The sequence below is a fragment of the Magnolia sinica genome, chromosome 3, assembly GCF_029962835.1.
Source record: "Magnolia sinica isolate HGM2019 chromosome 3, MsV1, whole genome shotgun sequence".
NCBI lineage: Eukaryota > Viridiplantae > Streptophyta > Magnoliopsida > Magnoliales > Magnoliaceae > Magnolia > Magnolia sinica.
The window spans coordinates 73455005-73467151 of NC_080575.1; the positions used below are offsets into that span (position 1 = coordinate 73455005).

A 12147-nucleotide genomic window follows, 5' to 3' on the forward strand; every position below is an offset into this window, starting at 1 on the left:
CAACCTAGTTTACACATACATGATATATTGAAAATGTCGTAACTAAGATCACATGGCAGCAATCAATTCAGACATAAAATCATTGATGACATTGAAGGCCTTGAACACCATAACCTAAACATTTATAGTCTGTACCTTTCGTCGGTATGCTCGTTACAAACTCGGTTCATACACCACGTCCTTGTCTACGGCACAACGGCTACCTAAACATTGAAATAGGTTAGCTATTTCACCGGTTTCTCTATTCAGATTCCTATGACAGATTAGGGTTAGGATTTCTTACCCAAAAATGGAGTTGGATTTGATGGTGTACCGACATGGGAGAGGAGATTCGGTACGTGGAGTAGTGGGTGTGAATCCCAGCAACAATCCACGGATCTCTCACACTTCTCCTCATTCTTTTATCCTCTTTTCCTTCTTCTCTCTCCCAAGGTTAGGAAAATTCGTATAGAATGAGAGAGGGGTGGGTTAAGGCCCTTATATACGCCCAGAAGTGGTGTCAATGGCCTCAGGGCCATGATATACTTAGGGTATAGCCAAAGGATGGCTGTTTCAGGCCAACGAAGCTAATCTGGAGGTCCATCGCTCGCATACGGTCTGGAGAAAGTTCGCTGACCATGGATCTAAGTCAGGTTCAGATTTTGGTCCGATTAGATTAGTGGATCAATCGTGGAGGACCTATTTCAGTTTGACGGTCATCGTCTCTCAATCAGGGTCACAAGTAACCAATGGGTGCAGAGAAATTTCCCTGATCTAAGGGTGTAATTGGGTCAGAATCTGACAGTCTGAAACCTTAAATTTGGCCTGCAAGCAAATGGCCCAATTCACTTAAGTTTGAGTTTATTTTATAAAGATATTCACATTTCTCACACACTTTGCTCCAGGCTCAAGTTGTGCATTTTTGGATACTATTTGAACTTGATTCTCGTGATGGCTATCATGCCCAGTAAGGTGGTCATAACCTTATAGTTTCGCAATCACTGGACTTTCGATGCGCGATATAGGCCCAATACAGAGTTTCAATGTGTTCCTAAGAGCAACTGGGTTTTGAGATTGATCCTAGGTTTCTAGGTAATGTTGTATTGGCGATTCTATTAGTTTTGGGTCTTATGGTTCGTATAGATAGTGGTTCAAGATAATTCCCCAATTAATTTAACTTAGTACTTAACTAATTTTTGTCTAATTTCTAAAGAATTCGATCCTTAGTGATTTCTGCCAGAGGTGATACTCGGGTATTTGTATAAATTTTTCTGAGACGTTACAGTAAGGGATGATCACCGTTCCACATTTCAAGGGATGATCGTCGCTCCACATTTTAAGGGATGATCACCGCTCCACATTTTAAGGGATGATCACCGCTCCACATTCCAAGGGATAATTGTCGCTCCACATTTCAAGGGATGATCGCCGCTCCACATTTCAAGGGATCGCCACTCCACATTTTAAGGGATCACTGTTCCACATTTTAAGATATGTGCGCTCCACCTTTAGAGAAAAATGAAGGATATATGAAGTACAGAAAAAGAAGTTTCAGGAGAAAGATAGTCGTCTGTGTGACTGGAAGGATGATCAGAACCTATCACATGGTCAGATCAATGGTTTCAAGTCGCACAACCTTTCCGCCTTGGCAATGAACATCAATCATGTCGAAATGCTGCCAAAATTGCTAGTGGGCTATCTTCTATTTCATTCATTGCGTTGATTGATTGTACTCTATTTTTAGAATCAAGGGAATCTGAGGATGTAAATGAACTCAGAATGAATACATATCTTATGATCATTGTTCTCTCATTATTTCTTTGTTTATCATTGAATAAATCCTCTAAATCAAACGCAATCGTTTCTTGTCGAAACCATTGTAAGGTACAAGAATTTCATACTAGATCATACCTATGTTTCATCCCTCAATAGCAGTCTCATTAAGATGGTTGTCATGTTTTTATCTTTTGTTTTCTCTTGTGTTCTTTGCCTTTAGACCTTTTCGTAATATAATTCTCTGCCTTTCAGAAAAGGAAAATAAAATTTAATAATAATAATAATAATAATAATAATAATTCAATGGATATTGTTAGATAAAACTTATAAAATCTGTCATCTGCAACAATTTTATTGTTTTTATGATTTGCAAAAGAATAGAACTCCACTGAGACGTGGAGATAATTCATATCGAGAGAGATTGAACAAGCAATTCATTGCACACGTGCAACATGGCACATTAGCATGAGATCCAAGCCAATCTTCAGTTTGTCATGTGCAGGAGTTGCCTTAAAACCATGTACGGGCTTCGCAGAGTCCTCAAATGACCCACAATCTCAAAATTTCTAAAACATAGTACGTCAAAGAACATCACAAGTGCCAATTATCATGATTCACCATCCCAATCAATAGGATCAGGACTCCAAATTTTCACACTACAGAGCGGTTTCTTTTTTAGATTACATGAGAATGAATTTCTGGCCATTATCCTGGCAGTTTGAGAATAGTTAACTATGACTTTCTGGCCATTATTCTGGCAGTTTGAGAATGGTCAGCTATGAATTTTTTGCCATTATTATGGCAGTTGGAGAATGGTAAGCTCCTAAAATACTACTCTCAATTTTCATCCTAATTCCTAGCTATTTCAAGTTATATAAGCTAAAAAACTATTTTATAAAATTTATGTCGCTTGATTAGCAGACTAACACAAAGATTGGAATTCATCTTTTCAACAAATTAATCAAAACAGACTCATATAGAAAAAACCAACATTTAGTTGGATTAAGTATCTAACTTTGGCTTCCTAGCTGACTGAACCTTCTCGGCCACTTCTACTGCTTCACTCAGCCCTATATGTGTAATCCTCCTGTACTGTAGTACGATAAGCAATAAGAGAACATGAGTTCTTTAAGCCTTTTCCCTAGGGGATGGAAAAGGCAAAAGTGGTTTAGGTTTGAAAAAGATGAAGAGGTATCCATTGAGTCATGGATCTTAAATCAATCCAACATCGAACCTATTTTTATCAGCAATAATTAGAGAGAAATGCTCCAGTGCTCTTTTAGTATTGTAAGTTATAGTGCTCCTAATTGCACCTGTCACTTGATCCAAATCAATTGATCTAAACTATCTACTAAGATTTGCACATTTTATAGGATACCATGTAAAAACACACTGATCGCATGATCCAATCCATCTCTGATGTGTCCTTATTTGTAGCCATTGTTTTGCCAAGTATGATCCAATCCATCTCTGATGTGTCCTTATTTATAGTCAGAAGACTAGGCTGGTCCACTCGTCTAATGGGTGGGACCACATATGCTGACAGTTCAATGAAAAAGAAAAAAAAAACTTGGGATATTGGCACGGAGTTTCTGACTCGCTTGCTGCTTGTTTATTTTGTCATAGGCATCACACAGGAAGCTTCTCTTACAAGCAGAAGAGGCAATCTGGATTCAAACATATCAGTTACTTGTTTATTTAGTGCTGGCATGCATTTTATGAGAAACCCAAATATATCAAACAGAAATTAAGAAATCTCCATGATACTGGAAAAGCTCTATTTTATGAGGAACCCAAACAGAAATTATAGAAAGTGCTAAATTCTGTAGTGGAAATCTTTTCTGAGATAACATATCTTTGATTGATGAAACAGCCAAAGAACAACTGTGAGATCCAAATCGATAGGAAGCACACCATCAACGAATTGAGGCAAGAAATTTTCCAAAATTGAAACAAGAGTCTCAAATCTCATTTACCTGTTTCTGAAAGCATAGGGCATGAAATATCTACGTCATCAATTTCATCAATTCCTCAATAAATGGAACAAAATTGGGCTTTCCCTGTGTAGTACCAGAACTGCAAGAAACAAATATTTTTCCTTAGTCCACTGATGACCTGTTCAAAGTAAGTACAGGAAGCAAAAGCAGAATAAAAAACAAGACATTAATGATATGGTCAAAATCACAAAATAGAATGGCCACTGTTGCTAGTAGAGTAGCCACCACTACCAGTAGAGCAACCATACACCCTGCAATCTGGAAATTTAAAAATCACAAAGAATTCGCATTTGCAAATTATATATATATATAAACCAACCACTAATAACAAATACACAATCCCAACAAATCAAAAACCCAAATTGTAGAATGGTAGTTTGATTGTTGAGTTCTCAAGGCCTATTGGAATAATGGATTCTAATTGCAAAAGTTGCAGTGTATCTCCACCAGAAATCCTACAGTTTCTACTCTTGAGACTGGATGATATGATACTTGTATTCATCCAATCCTTTGGTCATTTACAAACACCGGATAGAATTTGGACGGAACAAGTGCAATTCCATACCACCTATTCCCATGTCCCAAACAGGCCCTAATGGGCCCACTTCTGATTCCTAGTGTTCCCATAATTTGATGCTCAACTCTTTTAATGACATATCAAAAGGAATGCTTAAAGCACCACAAACATACACTACTCAGAAATTGAAAAGCCAATTACCTTCCATGGTTCTCCTCGACATAAAGGAAAAGATGTATGATCAGTAAAATGGAGTGCCAAAATAACTTCTTTTGGTACCAACAGGGGCAATGTTAAAATAATAGGAGCAAAAGTAAAAGGTATATGTTACAAATTATTAGGAAAATTATAGATGGGTCACTTGGCAAAAATTCGGCCAAGATATCACTGTTCTCACTTTTTGCAGTATATGGCATGTCCTTGGACACTTGTTGAGAATCTTAATAGGGCATTCAAAAATATCACTCGGTCAACTCAATTCGCCCAGAAAATCTTGATTGAGGACTCGATTAGGTTTTGAGTTGACTGGACTTCTCAAGTGACAAATTGGGTTTCAAGTTTTCAAACCTTATTATTTAAATAGAGAGGTCTAAGTTAAAATCGTCCATTTGTAGGAAGAATGGTAATTACATGAGCCCAAGTATAGATAATTAGGGGATACGAGGCAAGATTACAAGAAGATAGAAGAAAATGTTGGATGAAGAAACATACCTCTTCATCAGACATACCAGGTTTGCCCTCTGCCCTCATATCAACCTTAGCCTGCGAAGTCATACAGGCGACAAAGTTTTAAAAAATGCAGCCATGAGAATGATGATTGTCTTGATGCAGGAAGGAAAAATATAGGATTTTTTTCCCAGTCAGAACTTTCATTCATGAAAATGTTACAAACCTGCAACCGCTACTGAAAGACGCAGCTTGGGTCCTTGATCTTGATAATTATCCCCGACTATACGAACTTATCTCATGCATCATAATAAGTTTCAAGTTTTTTGTTTATGATCTCCAGCTAGAATATGAAGTATGATATGAGTAAAAACGAATCTAATTAACTAACAATAAACAAGCATAAAAACCAAACTGATAACTAACAATAAACATGCATTTTGCAAAAATACACTAACCAAGCACATGCAATATAAAATAGATGTGAGCTTTGGATCCGTTTTTCAAGGGCTAACCTGTGGGTCAATTACTTTGACGACTTCGTTTGGTAGAGGTTTGAAACCAAGCATCCAACCCTCGAACAATACGACCTAAAAAACCACAACACAATCAAAATATTGAATAGTGATCATCATATATATCATACATGGAATCAAAAGGTTATTTTGGGTGTGCTTGAGTGCACTGCCAAATTCACAGTTGGCAGGGCTTCTATGGCAAACATGTAAGTGTTGGGTGGGGCGGCAGAGAGAACAGAACAACATCATAAGGGACTGTCTGCTCTTTCCATCCAAGGTCGCGAATGAGGTAGAACATGAAGGCTTTATTGTCATCTCACTAGTGTTGGAGTTGCAAACCCAAAACCTAGTTTCCAGCTGACTGTTGATCTTCTTATGCACAACAACGGTTCCCACGATGGTGTTTTGGAAAAATGCAAAGGCTGTGTAAATTTTTAGAAACATTAAATATTGGAAACTCCTAAAAGGGGTATAGTAGTCATTTCACAGTTGATGCAAATGCCTATAAAAGGGTACTTGTGTATCCGGTTGATGTAAGAAGCAATTGTGCAGTAGCAAGAAAAACAGCAGCAAGTGAAGAAGCAAGTGTGAAGTTTACAGCAACAGTAAAACAATTTTATTTTTTATTTTTTTAAAAAAAAAAGAAGAAGAAGAAGGTTCTGTTTTAGTCTTTTCTCTCTTCTAAAGAATCGGTTTTTTCCAAGTTGTGTTAAGGCTTTGTAAAGCCAATATTTCTAATCTTTTAAAGCAAAACAAATTTGGCTTATACAACCAACAAACTGGTATCAGAGCCAAGTTCTTTTTCTAGAAGAAGTTTCCAGTAGTTTTTTCAGCCAAGAAAAATTTGTTAAAAAAAAAAAAAAATCAGATTTCAACATTTTTTTCAGCCAAAGAAAAAAAAATCTGTTTAAAAGAAATCAGATTTTTAATCCATCCCTTTCTCCTTCTCCAAAAAAATCAGCCATTTTTTTTCAAAAAAAAAAAATATATAAAAATTTAGGTCATCTTGAGGCCTAGTAAAGCCAATTTGTCTAACCCATAGAATTTGTTGGTGTAAAAATGGCCATCACAAACCAACCACATGTTCCTAAGTTGTCAAAGGACAACTATGAAAATTGGTGCATCCAAATGAAGCCGTTGTTCGGGTCGCAAAAACTATGGGAGATAGACACCAATGGGTATGTAGAACCCACTACGGAGGAAGAAGCCACCTTCACCACGAGAAAAGACTGCTCTAAACAAGCAAAGGAAGAGAGACAACAAGGCTTTGTTCCTCCTCTATCAAGGGTTAGATGAATCAATCTTTGAAAAGATTGCTAAAGCGACATCAAGCAAGCAAGCTTGGGATACCCTTAGTACCATCTTCAAAGGTGTTGATCGAGTGAAGCGGGTTCAACTTCAAACACTAAGAGCCGAGTTTGAAGTGGTGCACATGAAGTAAGTGAGGCGGGTTCACCTTTAAACACTAAGAGCCGAGTTCGAAGCGGTGCACATGAAGGAAGGTGAAAGTATCTCTGACTACTTATTACGTCTACTTGTTATTATTAACAATTTAAAAAAGAAATGGTGAAAAAGTTGAAGACATACGTGTCATTGAAAAGGCACTGTGATCTCTCACAATCAAGTTTGAGCACATGATTATGGCGATCGAAGAATCAACGGACTTGGAAAAATTGTCCATTGAAGAGTTGATGGGATTGTTGCAAGTGTATGAGCAACGAATGTAAAAGAATGCAAGAATGATGCTTGAACATGTCTTAGAGTTTAAGCTGACTCTAAATGAACAAAGAGGTAGATATCCACATCATGGGGGCCGTGACACTAACAATCATGCAAGAGGAAAAGGGCATGGATATAATCCAAGCAATCCATAAAATTAACAAAAATTTACCAATTTCCATGGTAGAGGCTGATCCGCACGCGATCGCGAAAATATGAGAAATATTAAATGCCAGAATTGCAACAAATTCGGCCATTATGCCTCGGATTGTTGGAGCAAGCCAGTGGATCATGATGAACGATCCAACTATGCTGAAGCATTGAATCATGACCAAGAAGACTCCATAATGCTCCTTGCATAAGAGAAAGGTTGTGATCAACCAGATATATGGTATCTCGACACAGGTGCAAGCAATCATATGTGCGGGACCAAAGGCCTAATTGAGGAACTCACAGAAGGAGTTCATGGTGAAGTGACATTTGGTGACTTGTCAAAGATGCCGGTGAAAGGTAAAGGTAAAATCAAAATCTTTTAGAAGAATGGTGTTCCAAACTACATCTCCAATGTGTACTACGTGCCCAACATAAAAAGTAATATACTGAGTCTCGGACAACTCCTCAAAGAAGGGTATATCATACACATGGAGAATTCCTCTTTTTCCATAAGAGATGCATGGACGTTTAATTGCAAAAGTCTAGATGGTGAAGAATAGTATGTTTCCGCTCCATACAAACACAATGCTCTTGAAGTGTTTTTATGGACAAGCAAAGAATAATTCTTGGATGTGGCTATTTTCTTTGGCCATCTAAATTTTAGTGGCCTGAAACTTTTATCATCATCAAGCGTGGTGTATGACTTGCCTACCATTAAAGCTCTAGAACAAGTGTGTGAGGCGTGCACACTTGGGAAACAAGAAAGGAACTCCTTTCCGAGTGGAGTATCTTAAAAAGCAAGAGAACTATTGCAGTTGGTTCGCACCGATATCTGTGGACCATTGGAGCCAATCTCTCTTGGAGCTAATAAATACTTTATTACCTCCATTAACAATTTTAGTAGAAAATTATGGGTGTATGTAATGAAAGAGAATTCTACTGCTTTTATTATTTTAAAAATTTTAAGGCCCTTATTGGAAAAAAAAAAGTGGTCTTAAAATCAAAACTCTTAGATCTGACAGAGATGAGGAGTACACCTCAATTTTTTTTTCAAGAATATTGCATGGAACATGACTTTAAGCAACAACACACTGTAGCATATACACCACAACAAAATGAAATTGCAGAACGGAAGAACCGCACTATCCTCGACATGATGAGGACCATGCTGAAGGAGAAAAGTCTGTCAAAGAATTTCTGGGCAGAGGCAGTTGTATGTACTGCCTATCTGCTCAATAGGTGTTCGACCAAGAGTATTGGATTTAATACATCATAGGAAGCATGGAGTAGATATAAGCCAAGAGTGGCACACCTTAAGATCTTTGGGTGTGTCTCTTATGCTCAAGTTCCCGAAGAAAGAATGAAGAAACTTGATGATCGTGGTGAGAAGTGCATCTTTATCGGCTACAACAAAGAATCAGAGGCATATAAGCTCTACAACCCAGTAACTAATAAGGTGGTGGTAAGTAGAGATGTGGTATTTTGTGAAGAAGAAGCCTGAAAGTGAAACTAGGAAGATTCAGCCAAAGAAAGTCAGGTCGAGGTTGAAGAATATGAAGAAGAGAGGCATATGAATCAAGTGCAGGCACCCACATCACCCACTCTAGATCATAGAAGTTCGGGAGTATGTTCCATCTCCCCTGAAAGTACATTGTTAAATCAAAATTCAGTCATCACATCTTCATCCAATTCTCCTTCACCTTTGGCTCCTATCAAAATGAGAAGCCTCAATGACATCTACGTAGAAACTAAGGAAGTGAATTTGCTCTGCCTGTATGCAGACCATGAGCCTCTCACATTTGAGGAGGCCATGAATGAAGAATGTTGGAGAAAGGCTATGGAAGAAGAGATCCATGCCATCGAGAAGAATCACACATGGGAGTTAATCTCACACCCAAAAGGCTAGAGGACCATTGGTCTCAAATGGGTGTATAAAATCAAGTAGAATGTCGATGGTAAGATTGAACGATATAAGGTAAGGCTCATAGTAAAATTCTACAAACAGATATATGGGGTAGACTATGAAGAAGTTTTCGCCCTAGTTGCTCGCCTTGATAATATGAGGATGATTATCTCCCTTGCAGCTCATCACAGTTGGATGATCTACCAACTAGATGTGAAATCTGTATTCTTAAATGGAGTACTCGAAGAAGAAGTCTATGTTAACTAGCCTGAAGGCTTCGTCATGTAAGGGGAGGAACACAAGGTATATTGGCTGAAGAAAGCCCTATATGAGTTGAGGCAAGCCCCTCGAGCTTGGAATGCACAGATGGACGGCTATCTTCAAGAGAATGGTTTCGTCAAATGTCCGTATGAGCATGCTGTCTACATAAAGAAGAATGCACATGATGTTATGCTTATAGCTTGTTTATATGTTGATGATCTGCTGTTTACTGAAAACAGCTTAGCAATGCTTAAAGAATTAAAACATGATATGTTCAATGAGTTCGAGATAAATGATAGTAGATTGATGTCCTTCTTCTTGGGCATCGAAGTGAAGCAATAAGTCGACGGCACCTATATATCACAGAAGAAATATACAAAAGAACTTCTTGAAAAATTTTGGATGACTAACTGTAAAGCCATGAATACACCTGTTGTAATAGGCCTAAAGCTCAAAAAAGATGGTGAAGGAAGAAATGTCAACTCAACTTTCTTCAAGAGCCTGATCGGAAGCCTAAGGTACCTCACAATCACTAGGCCAGATATTATATATAGTGTTGGGCTTCTAAGCCGGTATATAGAAGCGCCAAAAGAGTCACACTAGCTAGCTGCAAAAAGAATCCTGAGGTATATCAAAGGGACTATTGAATTTGGTCTCTTTTATCCATACAATGATGAGGCGATTCTGTATGGATACTGTAATAGTGATTGGGGTCGTGACAAAGACAAAAGAAAGAGTAACATATGCTATGCTTTCTATATTGGATCGGCAGCATTCACATGGAACTCAAAGAAGCAGAGTACAGTAGTGTTGTCCATATGTGAAGCCAAATATATAGCAGCTTCATCCACTATATGTGAGGCAATATGGTTAAGGAATATGTTAAATGAGCTGAAGCATCCGCAGGAAGAATGCACTGTCATATACGTGGACAATAAGTCAAAAATTGAGCTTGCCAAAAATCCAATGCAACATGAGAGGAGCAAGCACATTGATACAAGGTATTATTTCATGAGAGATCAAGTAGAAATCAGTGAAGGTAGAGTATTGTCATACCATTGAACAAGTGGTGGACATCTTCACCAAAGCATTGCTGACTAAGACATTCAAGAAACTTAGATCAATGCAAGGAATAAAGCATGTTTTGGTTTGAAGGGGAGTGTTGGAGTTAGGTGACTGTTGATCTTCCAATGCACAACAATGGACAGTTGATGCAAATGCCTACAAAAAGGCAATTGTGTATCCATTTGACGTAAGAAGCAATTGTGTAGCGGCAAGAAAAATAGCAACAAGTGAAGAAACAAGTGTGAAGTTTGCAGCAACAGTAAAATAGATTTTTAAAAAAAGAAAAAGGTTCTATTTTAGTCACTCCTCTCTTCTAAAGAATCAGTTTTTTTTTTCTAAGTTGTGTAAAGGCTTTGTAAAGCCAGTATTTCTGTTCTTTTGAAGCAAAAAAAAATCTGGCTTATACAGCTAACAACTAGTGAGACGGACAAAGGACATCCCGTCCACCACAGGAAGCTGGGGCCACCCATTCATTGATTTCGGTTCCAACTCATAGATGGTCTTACCTCTAGTGGCCCTTCAACCTCTGGCCATGTCGAAGGACCAGCTTTGTCACCTCTCCCACCATGGGCCAACTAAATTTGATCACGGCGAAATTCATGCTCAATGCCACAAGCATCTGCACAAACCCCTAATCTTTGAACCCGCTCAAACCCAATCAATCTAATCAATACCCCCTCAAACCCCCAATCTGATTCCATAAAACAGAAAGAGAGAAATGTGAATATTCAAAAGAGAAAAAGGAAGATAAGCGGTCTTGCATACCTAAACGGGAAACGATCGAGTAGCGAGGACACGGATGATGGCGTGAGAGAGGGGAGGCTTCATGATATTGAGAGAGAGGGGATGATTAGGGTGAAAAGAGGGGTTTGTGAGAGGGGAGTGTTCGTGAGAGATAGTTCAGGAGATCGAGAGAGAGGGTGAAAAGAGGGTTTGGGCTTTTCTCATGAGAGAGAGGGTGAAAAGAGGGTTTGGGTTTTTTCCCATGAGAGAGAGGGTGCAAAGAGGGACTTCATTTTTTCACAAGAGGGGGAAGGAGAAAAGGGACCCGCAAACAAGAAGTTCCACATTTTTTACTGCTATGGCTTTAGTCCGTAGCTAAAACGTATCTTGGTTCGTAACCTTTAACGGTCTTCAACAATCACACGGCCTCTTACGAGCTGGAGGTAGACGGTCCTTTCAAGAGCTTTGCGGGGCCCACCGTGATGTATTTGGTATATCCACTCCATCCATTCATTTTGATTTTTTTACATAGAGAATGACTCTAAAAATGTGGCAAATCAAACGTCCAATTGAACCACTCCATCGATCAATGGTATGTATTTAATCTCCACTGTTTCCTATAGTGTGGTCCACTTGAGGCTTCGATCTACCTCCTTTTTTGGGCTCTTGCCCTAAAATAATCTATCAAAATGGATAGACATATTAAATGGAGGATACACATTGTAATGGGCCTCGTAGAGTCCCTTAAGGGGCTGTAAGATGCTGTAGCAATGGTGCTGGGTGTTAGCTTTTAGCTACAATTTTAAGCCGGAGTAAGCTAGCTATGGTTTATGTCCGTAGTAAAAAACTACCATGGTCCATAGCCTTTGC

The 12147-nt window shown here is 38.5% G+C and overlaps 1 long non-coding RNA gene across 1 annotated transcript; it reads right to left on the reverse strand.

Annotated features, from left to right (window-relative positions):
- Window positions 1-4883: 4883 nt before the first annotated feature.
- Window positions 4884-11127, reverse strand: LOC131238551 (uncharacterized). The gene is made up of 4 exons (XR_009167914.1): window positions 11061-11127; window positions 5451-5525; window positions 5162-5278; window positions 4884-5031 (listed from the first exon to the last, which is right to left on the reverse strand). It is a non-coding gene; the product is annotated as an uncharacterized LOC131238551 (long non-coding RNA).
- Between the last annotated feature and the right edge of the window lie 1020 nt (window positions 11128-12147).